The following is a 21,765-nucleotide window of genomic DNA, read 5'->3' as shown; positions in this document are numbered from 1 at the left end:
GGAGAGTGAAGAGACAACCGACAGAATGGGAAAAAATATTTGCAAACTATGCAACAGATAAAGGGTTAATAACCAGAATCTACAAAGAGATCAAGAAACTCCACAAAAACCAACAACCCACTTAAGAGATGGGCCAAGGACCTCAGTAGACAATTTTCAAAAGAGGAAATCCAAATGGCCAACAGGCACATGAAAAAATTTTCAAGGTCAGTAGCAATCAAGGAAATGCAAATCAAAACCTCAATGAGGTTTCACCTCACCCCGGTTAGAATGGCTCACATACAGAAATCTACCAACAACAGATGCTGGCGAGGATGTGGGGAAAAAGGGACACTAACCCACTGTTGGTGGGAATGCAAACTGGTCAAGCCACTATGGAAGTCAGTCTGGAGATTCCTCAGAAACCTGAAGATAACCCTACCATTCAACCCAGCCATCCCACTCCTTGGGATTTACCCAAAGGAATTTAAATTGGCAAACAAAAAAGCGGTCTGCACCCTAATGTTTATCGCAGCACAATTCACAATAGCCAAGACCTGGAACCAACCTAAATGCCCATCAACGGTAGACTGGATAAAGAAATTATGGGATATGTACTCTTTAGAATACTATACCGCAGTAAGAAACAACGAAATCCAGTCATTTGCAACAAAATGGAGGAATCTGGAACACATCATGCTGAGTGAAATAAGCCAGTCCCAAAGGGACAAATACCATATGTTCTCCCTGATCGGTGGTGACAACTGACTGAACACCAAAAAGGAAACCTGTTGAAGTGAAATGGACACTATGAGAAACGGTGACTTGATCAGCATAGCCCTGACTGTTAATGAACAACTTAATACATTATCCCTCTTAGTAGTTTTTTTTGTCTGCTCTACTTAATATGACTGGTTTAATTCTGTAATTAATACACAGTTATTCTTAAGTGTTGAAATTTAACTGAAATGTGATCCCTGTTAAACATAAGAGTGGGAATAAGAGAGGGAAGAGATGTACAATTTGGGACATGCTCAAGCTGACTTGCCCCAAATGGTAGAGTTAGAAACATACCAGGGGACTCTAATTCAATCCCATCAAGGTGGCATGTACCAATGCCCTCTCACTAGTCCAAGTGATCAATTTCAGTTCACAATTGATCGTAATGAAAGGACTAAGAGTCAAAGGGAGCACATAAACAAGTCTAGTAGCTGCTAATACTAACCGATAGAATAAATAAAGGGGAGAGTGATCCAACATGGGAAGCGAGATACTCAGCAGACTCATAGAATGGCGGATGTCCTAAACAGCACTCTGGCTTCAGAATCAGCCCTAAAGACATTCGGATCTGGCTGAAAAGCCCATGAGAGTATTTCAGGCATGGAAAGCCAAAACACTCAGGCAAAAAAAAAAAAAAAAAAAAAAAAACCTAAATGAAAGATCTCTGTGAGTGAGATCCCAGTGGAAAGAACAGGTCTTCAAAGAAGGAGGTACCTTTCTCTGAAGGGAGGAGAGAACCTCCACTTTGACTATGACCTTGTCTAAACAAGATAAGAGTCGGAGAACTCAAGGGGCTTCCATAGCCTTGGAAACTCATGACTGGAGCATGGGGAGATTACTGAGGCCATAAACAAGAGTGTCCATTTGTAAAGTCAACAACAGGAGTCACTGTGCACTTACTTCTCATGTAGGATCTTTGTCCTTAGTGTGCTGTACACTGAGACTTAATGCTATAACGAGTACTCAAACAGTATATTTCACTCTGTGTTTCTATGGGGATGCAAACTGTTGAAATCTTTACTTAATGTATACTAAACTGATCTTCTGTTAAAAAAAAAGAAGAAATTATCAATTCCCAACTTGACTCTCACTGGAATTAAACATGACAATAGGTTTGATCTGATTTCATCATCATTTAAAAAATCATCTATTATTTTTCACTTTATGTTTCTGTGTGGGAGCAAACTGTTGAAATCTTTACTTAATGTATGCTAAACTAATCTTCGTATATAAAGAGAATCGAAACTGAATCTTGATGTGAATGGAAGGGGAGAGGGAGTGGGAGAGGGGAGGGTTGCAGGTGGGAGGGACGTTATGGGGGGGTAGCCATTGTAATCCATAAGCTGTACTTTGGAAATTTATATTCATTAAATAAAAGTTTAAAAAAAATCCATATACATGAATTACATGAAATTTGTTAACCATATATAAATTCTAAAAATATAAAATTAATACTAGAAAAAAAGAGCTGAGATGTCTTTACTGATTCCTCACTAACAAAATTGTTTGTCTGCACTTGTGTCTGACCATGTTTGGTTATATTTATTTATTCTATAAGTATATACTTTAAAAAGAGACATAAAATTGTCATCATTCCTAACAAACCCATCCTGAATCTGTCATTCTTATCTATTCAGTTTCTACTATGTTATTAATTTCTCATGAATTTATATCCACATCATCTTAAAAATATGCAATGTACCCTAGACAAGGGAAGTCATAATTAAGTGGATTTGAGTTTGGAGCAGTACAATATAAAGTATTACTTACAATCTGAATTAATTAAATGTATTATTTTCAAAATATGTGAGGAATCATATAATTTTCCTAAATAAAAATGATATAAACATACCTTATAATTTATCCATTAGGAATGTCTATACAATTCATTATTTTTCAATTATGTGTAAATATTACCACTCTCAATAACAGTATGTTTTTATCCATTCATAAAGCTGGGAAGTGGGCATTTGGCTGAGTTGTTAAGATGCTGCTAGACACCCACATTCCACAATGCCTGGATTTGAGTGCCTGCTCCACTCCTGATTCAACTTCAGTTTCCTGCAGAAGCCACACTCTGCAAAACATCACCTGGGAAGCAATGGCTCAGGAAGGTGGAAGTCTTTAAACATGTTGGAGACTGGGATTATTTTTTAAATAACATTACTTATTTAAAAAACAGAGAGAGAGAGAAATAGAGAGAGAGGGAGAGGGAGAAAGAAATATCTCTATCCCCAATCTTCCAATCTAAAGTCACCACAAATGTGGTCTCTTTCTGTAGCTGTTAAGTACTGTAAGTGCCTGTCAAAGAGCTGAAAAACCCACAATAACTCACTCTATCATTAATTTAGTATATAATTATGAGAAAATCAAAAGTATTTATTAAAAGTTCTGCTTCACAGTAAAAGATGGCACAAGTACTTGGGCCCCTGCACCCACATGAGAGACCTGGAAGAAGCTCTGGAATCCTGGCTTCGAATCGGCACAGCTCTGGCTGTTGCAGCCATCTGGGGAGTGAACCAGTGGATGGAAGACTGCTCTCTGTCTCTTTCTCTCTCTGTGACTCTGCCTAAATAAAATCTTTAAAAGAAAAAAATAGTTCTGCTTTGCACCAGATTTATGATTTTCAGAATTAATCTTTCCTAAGTGAAATGTAGTCCTGTGCTAGATTTGAGTGTCGAAATTTTTTTTCTTTTTGTTTTCTAAAGATCTGTTTATTTATTTGAGAGGCAGTTACAGACAAAGAGAGGGAGAGAGTGAGAAAAAGGTCTTATATCCACTGGTTCACTCCCCAAATGGCCCCATTGCTGGAGGTGGGCCAATCCAAAGCCAAGAGCCAGGAGCCTCCTCCAGGTCAAGCTCTACAACTATGGAAATAAATTTCTGTGACTTAAATCATATAATCTACGGTATTTTGTTTGCTAATTAATTCATCCTCATTTCTGCCAGCATTTCCTTGCAGTCACCTAGAATGTGCCCACAGTTATCTAACTAAAAACTATGACATCAGATGGCCAAACATCTACAAACACAGAAAGATGTCAGATAAACAACCTACTATCATTCTCAAGGACCTAGAAAAAACAAGAATGAGTCAAATCCAAGGGCAGTAGAAAAAAGTAATAAAAAATCACAGCAGAAATAAATAAAGAAGAATCTTAAGCAATATTAACATTAACAGAATGAAGAGCTGATTCTTTGAAAAAATAATTCCCTACTTAGACTAAGAAAAACAAGAAATGATCCAAATGAATGAAATCAAAGAAAAGAGAAGAAACAATATCTATTCAAACAGGAAAGTAAGAACTCAAATTTATATTTTTATTTGCAGGTAACTTGGTTCTATATGGAGAGAAACTTAAGAACATTATCAAGAGAATTCTGGAACTGATAAATGAATTTAAAATTTAAAATTGACAACACAAAATTTAAAAAAAAAAATCAGTAGCACTTTTGTACATAATAGTTAACTCAGTAGGAGATAAAGTATAAGAACAAACATATGTACAATTGTTACAAGAAAATACCTTGCAGTAAATTTAACCCAGGAAACAAGAGCCTTCTACAATAAAATCACAAAACATTGATAAAAGAAATTAAATATATAAAAATTGGAAGAATGTCTCAGTTTCCTAGATTGAAACAATTTGTATGATTGAAGTTTTTATATTGTCCAATGTAATCTGCATCAAAACATGAATGAAATTCTTCACAGAGGGAATAGCACTGTAGCACATGGGTTAGGCTGTCACCTACAATACTGGTATTCTATATCTGAACAATTGTTTGAGTCCTGATAGCTCTGTTTTTTATCCAACTCCTTGCTATCATGCATGGGAAACAGGAGATGAGCCAAGTGCCTGGGTCCCTGCCACCAATGTGGGAGATCTAGATGGTGTTCCAGACTCTGGATTTGACCTGGTTCAGCCCCAGCCATTGTTGCCACTCTGAAAGTGAACCAGCAAATGAGAAAGTTCTTTCACTCTCTGTCACTCTGCCTTTTAAATAAATAAATCATTTTTAAAAGAAAATAAATTCTTCACAGAACTAGAAAAAACAAACCTGAAGTTCATTTGAAATCAGAAAACCCCCACATAGTCAAAGCAATCTTGAACATAATAAACCTGAAGGCACCACAATATTTGATTTCAAGATATATTGTAGAAGCAGTGTAAGCACTGGCATAAAAACAGAAAATGGAACAGAATAGACAGCCCAGAAACAAACCCACATTTCCACAGGCAATTCATCTTTAAGAAAGGAACCATAATACCCTGGAGAAAGAAGAATCTCTTTGGCAAATAATCCAAAGGAAACTGATTATCCATATGTAGAAGACTGAAAATATACCTCTGCATCTTACACTATGTAAAAGTCAACTCATGGTAAATTAAAAATCCAAATATAAGACCAAAACCAAGCAAACATAGGGAAAATTGTAAAACATTGGCATAGAAAACAGTTTTGGGTAAGATTCCAAAAGCACAAGTAGCAAAAATCATAACAGACAAATTTCAGTATATCAAACTAAGATACTTCTTCACAAAAGTAATCAACAGAATGAAGATACAATGAATACAATGGCAGAAAACATTTGAAAACTGTGAATATGACAAACAATTGATATCCAGAATATATATAGAACTGGAAAAACTCCAAAACAATAAACAAAAAGTAGTTATGAAACTGGCAAGGATCTAAATAGCCATGTCTCAGAAGAAGAAACATAAATGGTCAAACATGAATACACTGTCACTAACCATTAGGTAAATGTAAATCAAAATACAGTATCAGCCTCCAACACCTGTGCAAGAATGCAATTCTCAGGTTTTTGCACAACGGGGTTTATAGTACCCTGTTCACCTTTGGAGATCAGACTCTACATGGGGGTAAAGAAAACGTTACTCTTTTCCTAATGGGCTTGTTAGAATCTTGACCAGCACCTGTTATTCTTTACCATAATCTTTTGGGTCTCATTACTTTCCTTCTGCTAAACTCCTATTTAGTCTCTTCTCTATGGCTTACAAAAAATAGTATATCTTCTATATACTGAGGATACTTTTTTATTTTGTTTTATTTCTTCTGTCTCTTATTAAGTTCCTCCAAGGAATTACCCTCAAAAGATTCATTCATCTATGCAGTCTGCAGTTTTCATGAGCTACTACAAGCCAAGTGGTATGTTAACGGCAAGGCATAGGCCAGGAATTGAACAATTAAAGCAGAGCTGGGAGTTAAGAGCCACTGACAAAGATGAAGATGGAGAAATAGGCAGAAGTGAGATGAGAAAGTCATGTGACTTAGGTGAAGGTATGACAATGAAGCAAGGTGACAGCTATTGAGTTTTACTTTCCGCTTGTGAATGAACTGAAGTTGAGAGTAAGAGTGCAAGCCATGTTAGATAATTATTATAATTCCACTTATGTAGGAGACAGCAGATATAAGGAAGGTAGGCCCAGGGAGGTGGCAGATGGAATGAAGAGATTTGAAAAACATCCAAGGAATAGAACTGGCCATCCATGGATAATTAAAAGACAAAAAGGGTAGAACTGATGATTCCCAAATATTTGCCTTGAATAGGAGGCTGGATGTTGGTGACATATTTTGAAATAGGTTTTCCAAAGGAATCAAGTTTATTTTTAATTTTCCCCATATTGATTCTGAGGAACCTGTGAAGGTCACACTTGCATATATGAATTCTATACTTAGGAGACATGTAAATTCGTTTAATATAATATAACGTATGAGGTCATGAGGAGTAGATGAGATTACCCAGGCACTACACATATTTGTGAAGCATGAAGACAAGCATTGCAATGATAAATATTTGAGCAATATGGGTATTTAGTTTTAGGCAGAAAAGAATGCAAATGAATTCAAAAGGAGTAATCAGAAGTGCTGGGGAAAGCTTAACCCACTGTGCCAGAACCCTGGCCCTGATATTGACGTATCATTATTAACTAAAGTCTATATTTGATCTGCATTTTCTTAGTTATTATATGATATCCTTTTTCAGTTCTAGTAACTAAGTTATCATTTTAAAATCAAAATATAAATCTTTTAATTATAAAAATAATGCATAAGGACAGCATTGTGGTTCTGAAGGTTATGCTACTGCTTGCAAGGCCAGCATCCCAGGGCAGAAAGCCTGATATGAGTCCTGGCTGCTCTTCTGTTTTCCAGCTTCCTGGTAATTTACATGGGAAATCAGAAGATTAGACTAAGTGTTTGGATCCCCACCGTTTATGTGAGAAACTCCAAAGGGGTTTCCGGTCCCTGGCCTTATCCTGCCCCAACCTACATGTTGCAGTCATCTGGGGAATGAACCAGTACATGGGAGAACCCTGTGTGTGTGTGTGTGTGTGTGTGAGTGTCTTCTTTATCTCCCCGCTCTCTCCTTCTCTCTGAGGCTCTTCTAAGAATGTATCTTCAGCAATAATGTTGTACATATTAACTATTAAATACTGAAGAACATAAAATAAAAGCATTACTCCTTTCTTTTTATAATAGTCATACTTGCGAGAACAAACTACTCTTGAAATTTTCATAGATTCTCTCCTGAAACTTCCATATGCATATATATAAAGGTACTTTGGTGCATCATGAAAAACTGGATTTAAATAATTAAGTTTGCGTTGAGGGGCTGGCGCCATGGGTCACTTGGTTAATCCTCTGTCTGCAGCGCTGGCACCCCATATGGGCACCGGGTTCTAGTCCCAGTTGCTCCTCTTCCAGTCCAGCTCTCTGCTGTGGCCTGGGAAGGCAGTGGAGGATGGCCCAGTTACTTCGGCTCCTGCACCTGCATGGGGAGACCAGAAGGAAGCACCTGGCTCCTAAGTTCGGATCGGTGTTCTCCGGCCGTAGCGGCCATTTGGGGAGTGAAGCAACGGAAAGAAGACCTTTCTCTCTGTCTCTCTCTCTTGCTAACTTTATCAGTCAAACAAACAAACAAAAATTTTTTTTTAAAAAGTTTGCTTTGCTATAACAAATTTTGAAGTCCATGTATACTAGAAGGCTTAAAAATGTTTGTACAGGGTGTGTATTATTAAAAAAAATTTTGAAAGAATTTCTTTTTTTTAAGATTTATGTATTTCTTTGAAAGGCAGAGTTAGAGAGAAGCAGAGGCAGAGAGAGAGGTCTTCCATCTGCTGGTTCACTCCCCAAATGACTGCAATGGCTGCAGCTGAGCGATCTGAAGCCAGGAGTCAGGAGCTTCTTCTGGGTTTCCCACATGTGTGCAGGGACCCTAGCACTTGGGCCATCTTCTGCTTTCCCAGGTCACAGCAGAGAGCTGGATTGGAAGTGGAGCAGCCAGATCTTGAACCAGCGCCCATATGGGATGCTGGTACCGCAGGCAGCAGCTTCACCCACTATTCTAGCTCCTTGAATGAATTTCAATTTTTGCACCAAAATGTCATCTATTAACTGTTTTCCATGAACCTTTTGAAATGCCTTCATGAAAATATATATGCATGGGGCTGACCAAAGTCCTTGGCTCCTACACCCATGTGGCAGATGGAGGATACTCACATGCTTGGACTCTTGCACCCATTTGGGAAACATGGATGAAGTTCCTGGCTCCTGGCTTCAATCTATCCCAGCCTTGGCTATTTTAGTAATTTGGGGAGTGAACCAGCAGATGGAAGATCTCTCTCTCTCTCTCTGCCTCTACCTCCATATATAACTCTGCAATTCAAATAAATAAATAAATATTTTTTAAATTACAGAGTATTTTATTGAGCAATTTTAGATGTTGTATAAGCAAAAATCTGTAACCAATTAATTATTTTTACAAAAGTAAGGCTAGTTTTAACTGTTTTTCTGTGAATGTAAGAATTTGTTCTTAAAAAAAATGAGGCTTTTATAGAACAAGATGTATCTAAACTTTATAAAATGTTATTTTTCATACAAAATATATATGAATATGCTTAAACATAAATAATTTATTATGTAAGTTTATGTTTCTACTCATATGCACTTGTGAAAAGGATCTACAATTTATCCACAAAATAATTTAGAATTTCCCAATAGTATCTAACTTAAATTATCAGTAAAACATTCTAAGACATCTTTTGTTTGTGTATGATTTAATCAGTCCCTCAAACTAGCATTCACCATGCCAAAGGTTTTTTTTTTGTTTTTTTTTGTTTGTTTGTTTGTTTGTTTGTTTTTGACAGGCAGAGTGGACAGTGAGAGAGAGAGACAGAGAGAAAGGTGTTCCTCTGCCGTTGGTTGACCCTCCAATGGTCACGGCGGCCAGCACACTGCAGCCGGCGCACTGCGCTGATCCGAATGCAGGAGCCAGGTGCTTCTCCTGGTTTCCCATGTGGGTGCAGGGCCCAAGGACGTGGGCCATCCTCCACTGCACTCCTGGGCCACAGCAGGGAGCTGGCCTGGAAGAGGAGCAACCGGGATAGAATCCGGCACCCCGACCTGGACTAGAACCCGGTGTGCCAGCGCTGCAGGTGGAGGATTAGCCTATTGAGCCGTGGCGCCGGCCCATCCCAAAGGTTATTAAAAGTTTTGAAAGGGAGACAAACTTATTTCCAGGAGAAATAAGTCAACCCTGAAGAGGCTACTTTTTTTTTTCCATAGAGCCCAACACCAGCCTTGGTAATCACCTGTGATGCCAGGTAGATGGGTAAGAAAGCCAACTGGAATCATCTACTAGGAGACAAGATACTTTACCCAAATCATGATATTTCACTCTACAGAAAAATGCAAACTGAATCAAAAAGAACTCCAGTCGCTCAATCCCCTGGTTTAAGCAAAGGGCATACTCGCATTACTCCACATCTGCAGGCCTCTTTCTGCTATGCTCTCCTGTGGACTATCTGCATAGGGATACAGAGGGTGAAGAGGAGGCTGCAGCAGGAAAAATGGTGTTTCAATTATAAAACAGATTTTTAATGACCTCAAGTTCAGTCATTTAAGAAGAGACACACATGAAGCCATGCTCATCTCTTTCTCAACAAAATTTTAATACTAACTGCATATTTAGGAGTTTATTATTGCATTTAATTACACCACTTCTCTATACCTTAAAAGCATATCTATATGAAGAAAACTGAAAAGTGAGTCAAGTATAAAAGAAACTATGTTAGAAATCATTCCTAAATTTAAAAAAAAATAAACCCTAAAATATAAATAGGCAATTTTGGCAAGCTGCACAAATAACATGTGTCCTATTACTTTGTGCTTTTGAATACTTTCTAAGATTTTTTCTGGCCTTCCCCTCCTCCCTTGTCCCTCACACCCTTTCTAAATCACTGCCCTCTCTGTCCCTGCAGCTCTCTCCCTTTGGAATCATTCTTGCAGACTGCCACTCAGTCATTATTTCAAAATGATTTTGTAGAGAGAGCCTAAATGGCCTTCTCACTGTCTGTGATGCTGGCATCCCATATTGTGCATGAGTTCATGTCCCAGCTGCTCCACCTCTGATCCAACTCCTTAATGTGCCTGGGAAAGCTACAAAGGATGGCCACTGCTCTCACATAGGAAAATTTGGAAGGAGATACTGGCTCCTGACTTTAATCTAGTTCAGCCTCAGCTGTTGTGGCCATTAGGGGTGTGAATCAGTGGGTAAATGTTTTATGCCTCCCCCTCTCTCTCTAACTCTTTCAAATAAATAAATATTTTTAATTTTTTTAATTTAACAAATGGCCCTAAATATTCTGACTCATCTTGATATATGACAGGAGCCAAGAAATCTGCTGCTGCCTGTGTAGTGCCTCCTCAATCCTTTCTGATAGAAAACAAACACTATTTCTCTTGCTAACCAAGCACTCAAATCCAAAAGATCCAATGCCACTCAGTACAACTCCATTCAAGGCTGCTCCAGCACTGAAGAAAAGAAAAGGAGTGAGGGGCCCAAACCCTGAGTGGCTACAGGGTGCCAGTCCCATCCTCACTTTGCACCAGAATTTCTGGTTAGAGATGCTAACAAAGGCAACTCCAGATACTGGAGTGGTAGAGTCTCAATCATAACAGCCTCCCTGTGTGTGCAACAGAAGAACACAGAGCATTCCATAGGGGAGGAATACATTGAACAAAAAGGAAAGGATATGAATGTATATAGCTAAGAATTTCCCCACCTTGCTGATCACAATCTCAAGAATGTCCAGCCCAGAATTCTATTTCTCTTTGGAAAACAGACTCCATATTTTCTCCACCTAGGTATATTCTTATGTGAGGAATTCATCTCCTTGTGGGAGATGGTACCACCACAAATTCCAAATCAGGCAAAAAGCAGATTCTCAGAGGTGAATGGACAACCACATCTATGAATTCTGACTTGAAAAACAAGTTTCCTCCTGTTCTAGGAGTCTGACACAGGTTTGGGCTAAAATGAGAATCATGGAGACCAGATGGGTCTCTTAGGTGAGAAGAAAAGAAGCTTGATCTTCAATTGTTACTTTGTAGTATATTAGTTTCAAGAGGATTTCATTTTCCACTTGTATTTCAAGAAAAAAAAAAAAAAAGGTAGAATCAGTTTGAGGGGCCAGCATTGTGGCACAGCAGATTAAGCCTCCGCCTACAGTGCCGGCATCTCATATGGCCACCAGTTCAAGTCCTGGCTGCTCCACTTCTGATCCAACTATCTTCTATGGCCTGGGAAAGCAGTAAAAGTTGGCCTAACAGTGGAGGATGGCCCAAATGCTTGGGCCCCTGCACCCGCATGGGAGACCAGGAAGAAGCACCTGGCTCCTGGCTTCAGATAGGCACAGTGCCAGCCATAGAGGCCATTTGGGGAGTGAATCAATGGAAGGATGACCTTTCTCTCTGAATCTCTTTTCTCTCACTGTCTAACTCTACCTGTCAAAAAAAAAAAAAAAAAAAAAAAAAAAAACCTGCTCCCACATGGGAGACTCAGAAGAAGCTCCAAGCTCCTGGCTTTGGATCTACACTGCTCTGGCCCTTGCAGCCATTTAGGGAGTGAACCAGTGGAAAGACCTCACTCTCTGCCTCTGCCTCTCTCTGCCTTTCAAATAAATAAATATTTTCAAAAAGGGGGGGGGGGGGTCTTTCTGCCTCTGCCTTTCTCTGTAACTCTTTCAAATAAATAATCTGTTTTTAAAAATAAATAAATTTCCGACCCATGCCCCTCACTCCACGGCCTCGTGCACCTGGCCTGGAAGGGGAGGAGCACTGGGGGCTGTGCCACAGCCTGCCCTGCACCCGCCCCTCAGAGCCCAGGAAGGACCGGGCACTGGGCAGTGGAGGGTGCGTGGGCAGCAGGCTTGTGGCAGAAGCCCCCGGCCCTCCCACCAGAGTGGCTGGGCCGAGAGGGAGGCTAGGACCCCTCGCAGGGCTCTGGTCAGAGACTACAGGGGCCCTTGGGGAGGCGCTTCAGGGCTGGGGGAAGGCCTGGCCCGAGTGGGCAGTAAAAAAAAAAAAAAAGAAAAAAAAAAAAGAATAAAAAAATTTGTATGAATCTTAAAAAAAAAATCTGTTCCAGCCTAGCACATGGCAGCTTTAGCCAGTGAAGACATTATAGCTACCTACTCAAAAATGACAACCAAAATAAACTCAACAGATGAGAATCAAAATAAAAACAGAACAGTCCAACATAAGGCCAACATCTGTTCAGCAGATATTATCAAGATCGTGACAGACAAGTCAACAGGAGAATAAAGGTTGGGGTGGCTTTGTGGCACAATGGATTAAGCCACCACCAAATAAAATGCTGGCATTTACTATGAGTGTCCATTTTTTTTTAAAAGATTTATTTACTTATTTGTTTGAAAGTCAGACTTATGGGGGCCTACACTGTGGCACAGCTGGTTAAGGCCCTGGACTGCAGGACTAGCATCCCATCTGGGTACCAGTTTGGGTCTTGGTTGCCAGCTCCCTGCTAATATACCTGGGAAAATCGGAGAGGATGGCCCAAGTCCATGGGCCCCTGCATCCATGTGGGAGACCCAGAAGAAGCTACTGGCTCCTGGCTTCAGATCAGCTCAGCTCCAGTCACTGTGGCCACTTGGGGAGTGAGCCAGTGAATGGAAGACCTCTCTTTCTCTGTCTCTACCTCTCACAGTAACTCTACCTCTCACAGTAAAAAAAAATAATAATAATTAAAAAAAAAAAAAAAAAGAAGTCAGAGTTATGGAGAGGAGGGAGACACAGACGGAATAGCATTGTAGAGTAGCATTTCATGTCCTGGCTCTCCACTTCTGATCCAGCTCCCTGCAAATGGCCTTAGAAAAGCAGAAAATGGTCCAAGTACTTGGGTTCTTGCCACCCATATGGGAAGCCTGGATGAAGCTCCTAACTCCTGGCTTGTGCCTGGTCCAGCCCTGGCAATTGCAGCCATCTAGGGAATAGAACAGCAGATGGACTATCTCTCTCATCCTCTTCCTTTCTCTCCATATCTCTGTTTGCAAATCAATAAATAAATCCTAAAAGAGAGAGAGAGATCTTTCATCTGAGATGGCTGCAATGCCCAGAGCTGGGCCAGATAGAAACCAGGAGGCAAGAGCTTCATCTGGGTCTCCCATGTGGATTGCAGGGGCCCAAACACTTGAGCCATCCTCTGCTGCTTTTCTCAGGCCATTAACAGAGAGCCAGATCAGAAGTGGAGCAACTGGAACATGAACTGGTGCCCATATGGGAAGCTGGCACTGCAGGCAGTGGCGTTTCCCATTGTGCCACAATGACAGCCCCATGAGTGCCAGTTTGAGTCACAGTTGTTCCACTTCTGATCCAGTTCCCTACTAACGCAACTGGGGAGGCAGAAGCAGATGGCACAAGTACTTGGACCCCTGCACCCACATGGGAGACTTGGATGGACTTCCAGACTCCAGTCTTTGGCCTGGGCCAGTCCTGTTGATTATGGCCTCTTGAGGAGTGAACCAGCAGATGCAAGATCCCCATTCTTCTCCCCAGTCTCTTTCTCTGTAACCCTGCCTTTAAAATAAAATTTTTTAATCTTAAAAAAAAAAAAAATAAAGGCAACAGGTGAAAAGAGGAGCCACAGTCAAGTAACAGAGCAAGGCTACAGTTGTGCTGTCCCTCAACAGCCTTCTGCCTTAAGAGGGAATTCTCCAGCTTACAGACACTGACAGAAAAGACACACTCAGAACATGTTTCAAAATAAATGATAAGAAGTATAGAAGGCAAGTTGATTTTATGATGACTTTTATTGAAAATGTACACTGAGTTTAGATGGATGTCTTTTAGTGTGGCAAGGTTAATCCAATGCCTAAGTCAGAGACAGACTGAGGAAGATATGTTGACAGGGGAGAGTTGCAATGTCTCCATTGCTCTTCTAGCATAATAAAGAGAAGGAAAAAGCGTACTCATGTTCATGGTTATAAAAAGGCTGAAGCACAAAAATTCTAGAAGGGGGAGCAAAGTTCAGATATGGTTTTCTTAAGAAAATAAAGAGCAAGAATCTGAAATATGAAGTAGTCACACAGAACAATTGTGTCTAGCACTCAAAGTGAGCCCCAGGATAAGCACCCATCAAATCTGTTAAGTGCCAAGAGAAGTCAGTTTTCCAATCTTGCAGTCACAATGAAAACATAATTACTTAGGGGCCAGCACTGTGGTATAGCGGGTAAAGCTGCCTGCAATGCCAGCATCCCATATGGGCCCTGGTTCAAGTCCTGGAAACTTTACTTCCAATCCAGCTCTCTGTTATGGCCTGAGAAAGCAGAAGATGGCCCAAGTCCTTGGGCCCCTGCACCCACATGGGAGACCCAGAAGAAGTTCCTGGTTCCTGGCTTCAGATCAGCCCCGCTCTGGCCATTGCAGCCATCTGGGGAGTGAACCAACGGATGGAAAATCCCTCACTCTCTCTGCTTCTCCTTCTCTCTCTGTTTAACTCTTTCAAATAAATACACAAATCTTAAAAAAAAAAAAAAAAAAAAAAAAAAGCCACATAATTACTTGAAGTACTTTATGGTGACTGATAACATCTTTGTCCTTCTCTGAAAAATAGCTTGAAGTGGAAAAGGGCTGACAGCTGTGAAAATAGAATCACATGCTGGATGTGAACCAATGGAAAAGCTGGGAAATAATACCAAGAACAGAGAAGCATAATGAGAAAAGCAATGAAATGAGGGATGATGAGTTTCCTCAGCCCTTCTCTCCATCAAATTCCCTAGAAAGCTACACTTGCTGATACAGTGGCATTCACTACACTGCTAGAGGGTTGGAAAGTAGGACAAGTTGTCCACCTTGAAGATGTCCCATGTGAGCCCATCAGAACCTTTCTATGACCAGTGTCACACAAGAAGCAGTCTTCCCAGGAAGAGAGGCCAAGTGGCATCTTGGATGAAGAGCAATCATCTCCTTTGTAGACCAGCAGAAGCAGCCAAGAGAAAAAGCGGGAGACAAAGAGGAGGAAAAAAATGGAATCTCCAATGGTGGAGACTCCGTCTTTCTGGCTTACAGATGGTCAGGTGAGAGCACCACAGGCCTTTGGAATAGTGGGCAGCAGCAGTACACCATGGTCACTCAGAGAAATCAAAAGACAACTTCCTGTGGTCTACTCATAGCTGACTTTTCACTTTTCAGGAGAAATTCACCTGAGTCAAGCAAAGAAAAAGACTTACCAAATCCTTCAATACATTATTTCCTGGGAAATACATTATCCCCATTGCAGCCAGGTGAGATGGAAGATCTATCTCTTTTATAAGATTTATTTATTTGGCCGGCGCCGTGGCTCACTAGGCTAATCCTCCACCTTGCAGCGCCGGCACACCGGGTTCTAGTCCCGGTCGGGGCACCGGATTCTGTCCCGGTTGCCCCTCTTCCAGGCCAGCTCTCTGCTGTGGCCAGGGAATGCAGGGGAGGATGTCCCAAGTACTTGGGCCCTGCACCCCAGGGGAGACCAGGATAAGTACCTGGCTCCTGCCATCGGATCAGCACGGTGCGCCGGCTGTAGTGCGCCGGCAGCGGCAGCCATTGGAGGGTGAACCAACGGCAAAGGAAGACCTTTCTCTCTGTCTCTCTCTCTCACTGTCCACTCTGCCTGTCAAAAAAATAAAAAAAGATTTATTTATTTATTTGCAAGGCAGAGATACAGAGAGAATGGGAGAGAGTGAGAGAGAGATTTGCCATTACTGATCTGGCAAAACCAAGTCACCCAATAGAGCATGTGGGGGTTCTATATTTTTAAGCAGCACTACTCATGGCAAATTTGATATTCAGAAACCAATTTTGAGCTATGCAATTCCCCAAATATGTATCCTCTCTTCATCTCCCCCAACAAGGACCAGACACTGGAGAATCCCTACATCATGCACATCTAGAAAAGAACATTTGCATATGAGTTAGTACCAACTGTACACATGGATACCTCATGCACACTGGCCATAGACATGCATTTCAAGAAACAGGTTCTCTGTGAGCCAACAGCAGCAGCATTATTTTTGATGCACATACCTCTCTCGTCACACAGGATTCCAATTTCAATGTTCTGAGAAGGAATAAAGCCATTTTATCAACATGCCTGGCATCTCTGACAGTATTTAGAAACACAATAGGTATCTGACATGTGTTGCCTAGAAGTGTCTGGCTTCCACAGGATTTTGGTAATTGTAGCTATTCATCCACTTTTTTTTTTTTTTTAGGATTTATTTATTTATTTGAGAGGCAGATTTAAAGAGAAAGGGAGAGACAGAGAAAGAGGTCTTCCATCCACTGTTTCACTCCCCAAATGGCTCAACAGCTAGAGCTGGGCTGATCTGAAGCCAGGAGCTTCCTCGGGGTCTCCCACATGTGTGCAGGGGCCTAAGCACTTGGGCTATTTTCCACTTCCCAGGCCATTAGCAGAGAGTTGGATCACAAGAAGAGCAGCAGCGACAGGAACCGGTGCCCATATGGGATGCCAAAGCCACAGGCAGAGGCTTAACCTACTAGGGCAAAGCATCAGCTCCTATTCATTCACTCATAAACAGATTAGTAAATTGCATTGGATTTGCCATTAACACTTTGCAGGGGTGGGAAAGTTTTTCTGTCAAGCTCATTTGGATATTTATATCATTCATGGACAGTACTTGTAGATTGATCATCCACTCCCACTTGCAGTTCCCTTGGCTGGGCCAGAACAAACGATTTCATTGACCTTACAGGGACCACAGGCTGGATGTTCCCCACCCATGATTTAGAGCAAAATTTTAACTAAAGTTCTGACTTATTTTGTTTCGCTTATTGGCCCAGTAAGAGCTGATGTCCAATAAAGGCCTGTGGAACCAATTGGAGTTAGACGAAACTTCTTTCAGTTTCCCTTGTGAATTTAGATTGAACATTTTTCATAGCCACTGGTTACACTTAAAAATGTACTATTGATGGGCTAGTATTGTGGCACACTGAGTTATGCTACCACCTGCAATGCCAGATCCCATATGAACACCAGTTCAAGTCCCAGCTGCTCCACTCAAACCCAGTTTCCTACTAATATGCCTGTGAAAGGCAGCAAAAAACGGCCCAACACTTGAGTCCCTGCCACCCACATGGGAGCCCCAAATGGAGTTCTAGGCTGTTGGCTTCTGTCTGGCCCTGCTCTGGCCACTGCAGCCATTTGGGGGCTAAAATAGACCTTTCCCTCCCTCCCTCTCTCTCTCTGTCACTCTGCTTTTCAAATACACAAAATAAATCTTTTTTAAAAAGTATTTTAAATAAGAGATGGAAGAAAGCTTATTTATCAAAGCAAGGATAACATGAGATAAATACTAGGACTCATTAACTTCAAAAATATAAAAAGAAATTTAATGAAAGTCAAAATATAACCAAAATCATTTTCTACTACAGATTATAACCTTTATATTGAGTCACATCAGAAAAAACTTACCCCTCCTCCTTTGAAAAAAATGCACCTTGGGGCTGGCATTGTGGGTTAAGTAGCCACTTTCAATGCTGGCATCCCACACAGGCACTGGTTCAAGACCGGTCTGTTCCATTTCCAATCCAGCTCCCTGCTAATGCACCTGGGACAGCAGCAGAGGATGGCCCAAGTGCTTAGGCCACTGCATCCAAGTTGGAAACTAGGAAGAAGTTCCTAGCTCCTGGCTTCAGCCTGGCCCACCCCAGGCCATTGTGGCCATTTGAGGAGTGAACCAATGGATAGAAAACCTGTCTCTCCCTCTTTCTCTCTCTGTAACTCTGCCTTTCAAGTAAATTAAAAAACAAAAAAACCTATACAATGTAGTATTTTGGCTATTCCCTCACACAGAGAAACCTTTGATAAACTGTAGAAGACTGTCTTACAGTCATTTCATGGGTGTGAAGCAGTTCTTCCCACCAGAAATACGTACTGTCCATTCACAAGCACTGTGATAGACAAGGTCAAAAACAACACACTGGGGTTGAGAGGAGAAATGCTGTCACTATAATACCCTCTATCCAGGAATCACTTTCTATTTAACTTCCTAAATAACCTCATTATGCTAAATGAGTTTCATAAGTTAGTAATCTGTGACAACACCACTCTAACAGAACATGTGAATCACTTAAACAGTTATTCATGTGAAAACTTCATTATACTGAAAGTTAATCTATAGCAATAGTTTTCAAGGCCACATTTATTACTGTACCTTGTGGGCATCTCTGTGGGGGCGAGGGGCACTCATTTCTTTTTTCTTTCTTACTCCTCCTCACATTAACAATTTGTACAAAGGCTTCCACAGACCATAGTCATTATGAAAATCTATAACTAAAATCCTCCCATGTTAAAAATGTCTTGGACTTAAACACAGAACCTAGAATAAGAAAAGTAACTGGCCCTCTTAATTAACACAGTATGGACTGTAAGATAATCAGCTTGGTGGAGCACTGGGAGACTATAAAGAACTAGGAAGAGAAAAATTGTTATTTTCTGTATTTATGTTTTCATAGTTTTCCACTTTATGTAAATCCAAATTAAAATAGCTCATTATTGATTCACACAGACTCACTTTGACTCACACAGTAGTCTCACCTAGCAAAGGCATCAGCAGCAGGCAGTAACAGTTGACATCCTTGCTAGCAGAAGAAAAGGGCTGAAGACAGAAATCGTCTTCAAAAAGAAAAATCATCAGCAAAAGAAATCATCAGCTACGTTTCCATGGCCTCAAGCTCGAAATTGAAAAAAGTCTGTAAATTAAACACAGAAGAGGGATCAATCCACAGAGCTACTGTGCACCCTTCACGCTGGTCCCTCTGGGAAAGTTGGACAAACGCACAGGGACCCAGCTGCCCGATGTGTCCGCGGGGATCCCGCGGGGCCGGCGAGGGTCAGGATGCGGGCAGGGGGCAGATCCTAGTTTGATCCTCCTTCCCCGCCCCTCTGCCGCCTCGGGCTCCCGGCTGAACGCCACCGAGCCCCACGCGGACGGAACCGCCGCGGAATGCTGCAGGAGGCCCGGCCAGACAGCATCCCGCGGCCACGCAGTGAGAACCCGGGTCATTTAAATATAGAGAAGGCGGTCTCACCGGTTCACTGTGCTCCCGCCTGCAGCTTGTGCAGTGCCCACACATGGTGACCTCGCTCTTGTAACCACTAACTACAGCACAGTGAGGAGCGTTTGAGCGAGGTAGCACGCGGGACCGGCCGTGGAAAACACGACACCCCAGGGCCCAGCCCTGACTGCGCCCGAGGACGCCGCCAGGGTCACCGACAGGCAAGGACCCACGGCTGGGAGCCGCCAGCCGCCCTCGCCCCCGACCCTCTCCCTCACGCATCCGCGCCCCTTCCCGTTCTCGTACCTGCCGTGGAGCAAAGCGGAGAGCGGGGGACAGGGAAAGTCCGCGGCACGTGGGACCCACGGGCGCCAGACGCAGACGCACAGAAGCAGCGGTTGTTCGAAAACTGTCTGCGTTCCACTTGCGGGGCAAGACGGGCGGCGCGTGGGGGAGACAGAGCACCCGGGTCTCTGAGCGCCCACTCAGGACAAAGTGAACTTCCTCCGTTCCCAGCCCCGAGCACACAGGCAAGCACGCGCACGCGGTCGCACAGGCATTCGGCGCACGGAAGACGTCAGAGCGCCCGGCGCCTCTGGGAAATGGAGTCCAGGCCGGGGCGTTCCTAGAAAAACCAGCTGGCCCGGACTGAGGGCTTCAGTGTGGGGTGGGTGGAGACAGAGGAAACCAGATGGCGTTTGCTTTCGTGTATGTCCCTCCTTCCCTTCCTTCCCACCGCCAAATCTGAAAGAGCCATTGGTGTTCTTCCTTTCTTGAACCAAAATCTTGAAAAGTGACACCCACTGCTGCTAATTGGGCCCAACATCACGGTTCTTTCATAAGCTGTCTTCTCTCAAAAAATCTTACTGGCTGCCTTGTTCCTGGAAAGCTGCTCAAATAATAAATGACTATGAATTCAATGTAGCTTTTAGCAGAGTTTTGCATCCAGATTTGAAAATACAATTTTTATTTGTGTTTTACTTGTCTTTATTGTTCTTTTAAAATCATTTTCCACCATCCTCTAATACACCAAGTACACAAGCAAACAGGGAAACTGGATACAGAACTAACGTCGCCGAGTAGCTTCTAGGAGCCAGGTTAAGGGACTAAATGCCTTACATTGTATCATTTATACCTTAGGTAAGTTCTGGAAATAGTATTATCAATTTTCAAAGAGGAAACTTAGGTGGAAAGAGTTTAGAATTGAATTTACACATGGAAATATGGTTAAAAAGCCTAAGTTAAAGGCCAACCAAAATGAAATACTGGTTTTAGAAATCTTTATTTTGTCTTTGGGCTCAATTTCTAAAACCCCGGATTTCTCATTTGGAAAAAAAAAAGTGAAAGAGAAGAAGAGTATCTACAATGATAATCTGCATTGTGGAGAACCATATAGGATTATAACTTGCCTAAAAAAGGAAAGAGATTCAAAGTTGCTATTATTCCATGGCTATTTTTTCTTATGTTTAATGTCAAGAAACCACATATTTTTTGCATTTTTAGGTATAATGTGTGTTGTTTGATTTTTTAAGTTTTTAAGTAGAAACACAAATGGATAGCTGGACTTCTATGTGATTACTTCTGTCATTTATAATTCATGGAATTAGAGTTTCTGGATTAGGAATGCTAAAATCGGAGCCAGCACTGTGGCACAGTGGGTTAAAGCCCTGGCCTGAAGCACCGGCATCCCATATGGGCATGGGTTCTAATCCCAGCTGCTCCTTTTCCAATCCAGCTCTCTGCTATAACCTGGGAAAGCAGTGCAAAATGGCCCAAGTCCTTGGGCCCCTACACCCACATGGGAGTCCCAGAAGAGGCTCCTGGCTCCTGGCTTCAGATTGGCAGAGCTCCAGCCATTGTGGCCATCTGTGGAGTGAACCAGCAGATGGAAGACCTCTCTCTCTCTGCCTCTACCTCTCTGTGTAACTCTGTCTTTCAAATACATAAAATAAATCCTTAAAAAAAAGGAATGCTTAAATCTATCCATTCATTTCACACTAGTATTTACTATTTCAGGCAATATTCTTTAGATGGATTGCTCTTTCTTACCAGATTGAAAACTTTATGAGAGCAAGAAGCATGTTCGTTTTGACATTAAAACTCAGCATCTTGACAATCAGTCTTAGTTGAATGAATAAGTGAGGATATAAAAAAATAAACAAATACAATTTCTGATCCCCAAAACTATCTACTAGAAGAGACAATGAAATAGAAACCTGTTTGATGACTGCCACAATTAGGTAAATAAATAATTTGTTTTCTGGGACAAGTTTGATAATAAAAGGGACATATTACCAACTGCACAGGTTTGAAATGTATAAACAGGAACAATCCAAAGCCAAGGAGGTTAAATATTCACTCTAGCTATGAAGGCATTTCATTCATTTATTTAGTAAGCATTTATTGAGCATTCTTTTGTGTGTATTGAAAGAACTACCAGCCACTTGATTTCCCTAGAAATTGGAGTAAGAGGTACTGAGCAACCATATACATATACAGGCTGGGGGGAAGGGGGGCTGAACTACAAAAAACTTTGGACACAAGGGTAAGGAAAACAAAAAGCAGGGAGATCAATTAAAAATATGCTAAATGTAATTTTGTAGGACCTGAACCAAGGTATGGTGG

General features: G+C 41.6%; 1 protein-coding gene across 5 annotated transcripts in view; it reads right to left on the bottom strand.

Annotated features, from left to right (window-relative positions):
- The window catches only part of LOC100347451 (uncharacterized), a 43,507-nt gene extending 23,791 nt beyond the window's left edge, over positions 1–19,716 (bottom strand). Inside the window, exons 1-3 of one of the 5 annotated variants that reach the window (XM_051829754.3) lie at positions 19,447–19,716; positions 18,680–18,834; positions 16,147–16,180 (exon numbers count right to left, since the gene is read on the bottom strand). The gene's annotated coding sequence lies outside the window, so the exon portion shown is untranslated. Of the gene's footprint in view, positions 1–16,146; positions 16,181–18,656; positions 18,835–19,446 lie in introns of those variants that run through there. The other 4 variants (XM_051829755.3, XM_008251264.5, XR_016226665.1 and 1 more) reach the window with 4 other exon arrangements.
- Positions 19,717–21,765: the final 2,049 nt, after the last annotated feature.

This window comes from Oryctolagus cuniculus, chromosome 20 (genome assembly GCF_051225735.1).
Source record: "Oryctolagus cuniculus isolate XC-2025 breed Fujian yellow rabbit chromosome 20, ASM5122573v1, whole genome shotgun sequence".
Taxonomy (NCBI): Eukaryota; Metazoa; Chordata; class Mammalia; order Lagomorpha; family Leporidae; genus Oryctolagus; species Oryctolagus cuniculus.
Note: the sequence above shows the minus strand (reverse complement) of the source record. Positions and strands in the feature narration are given on the sequence as shown.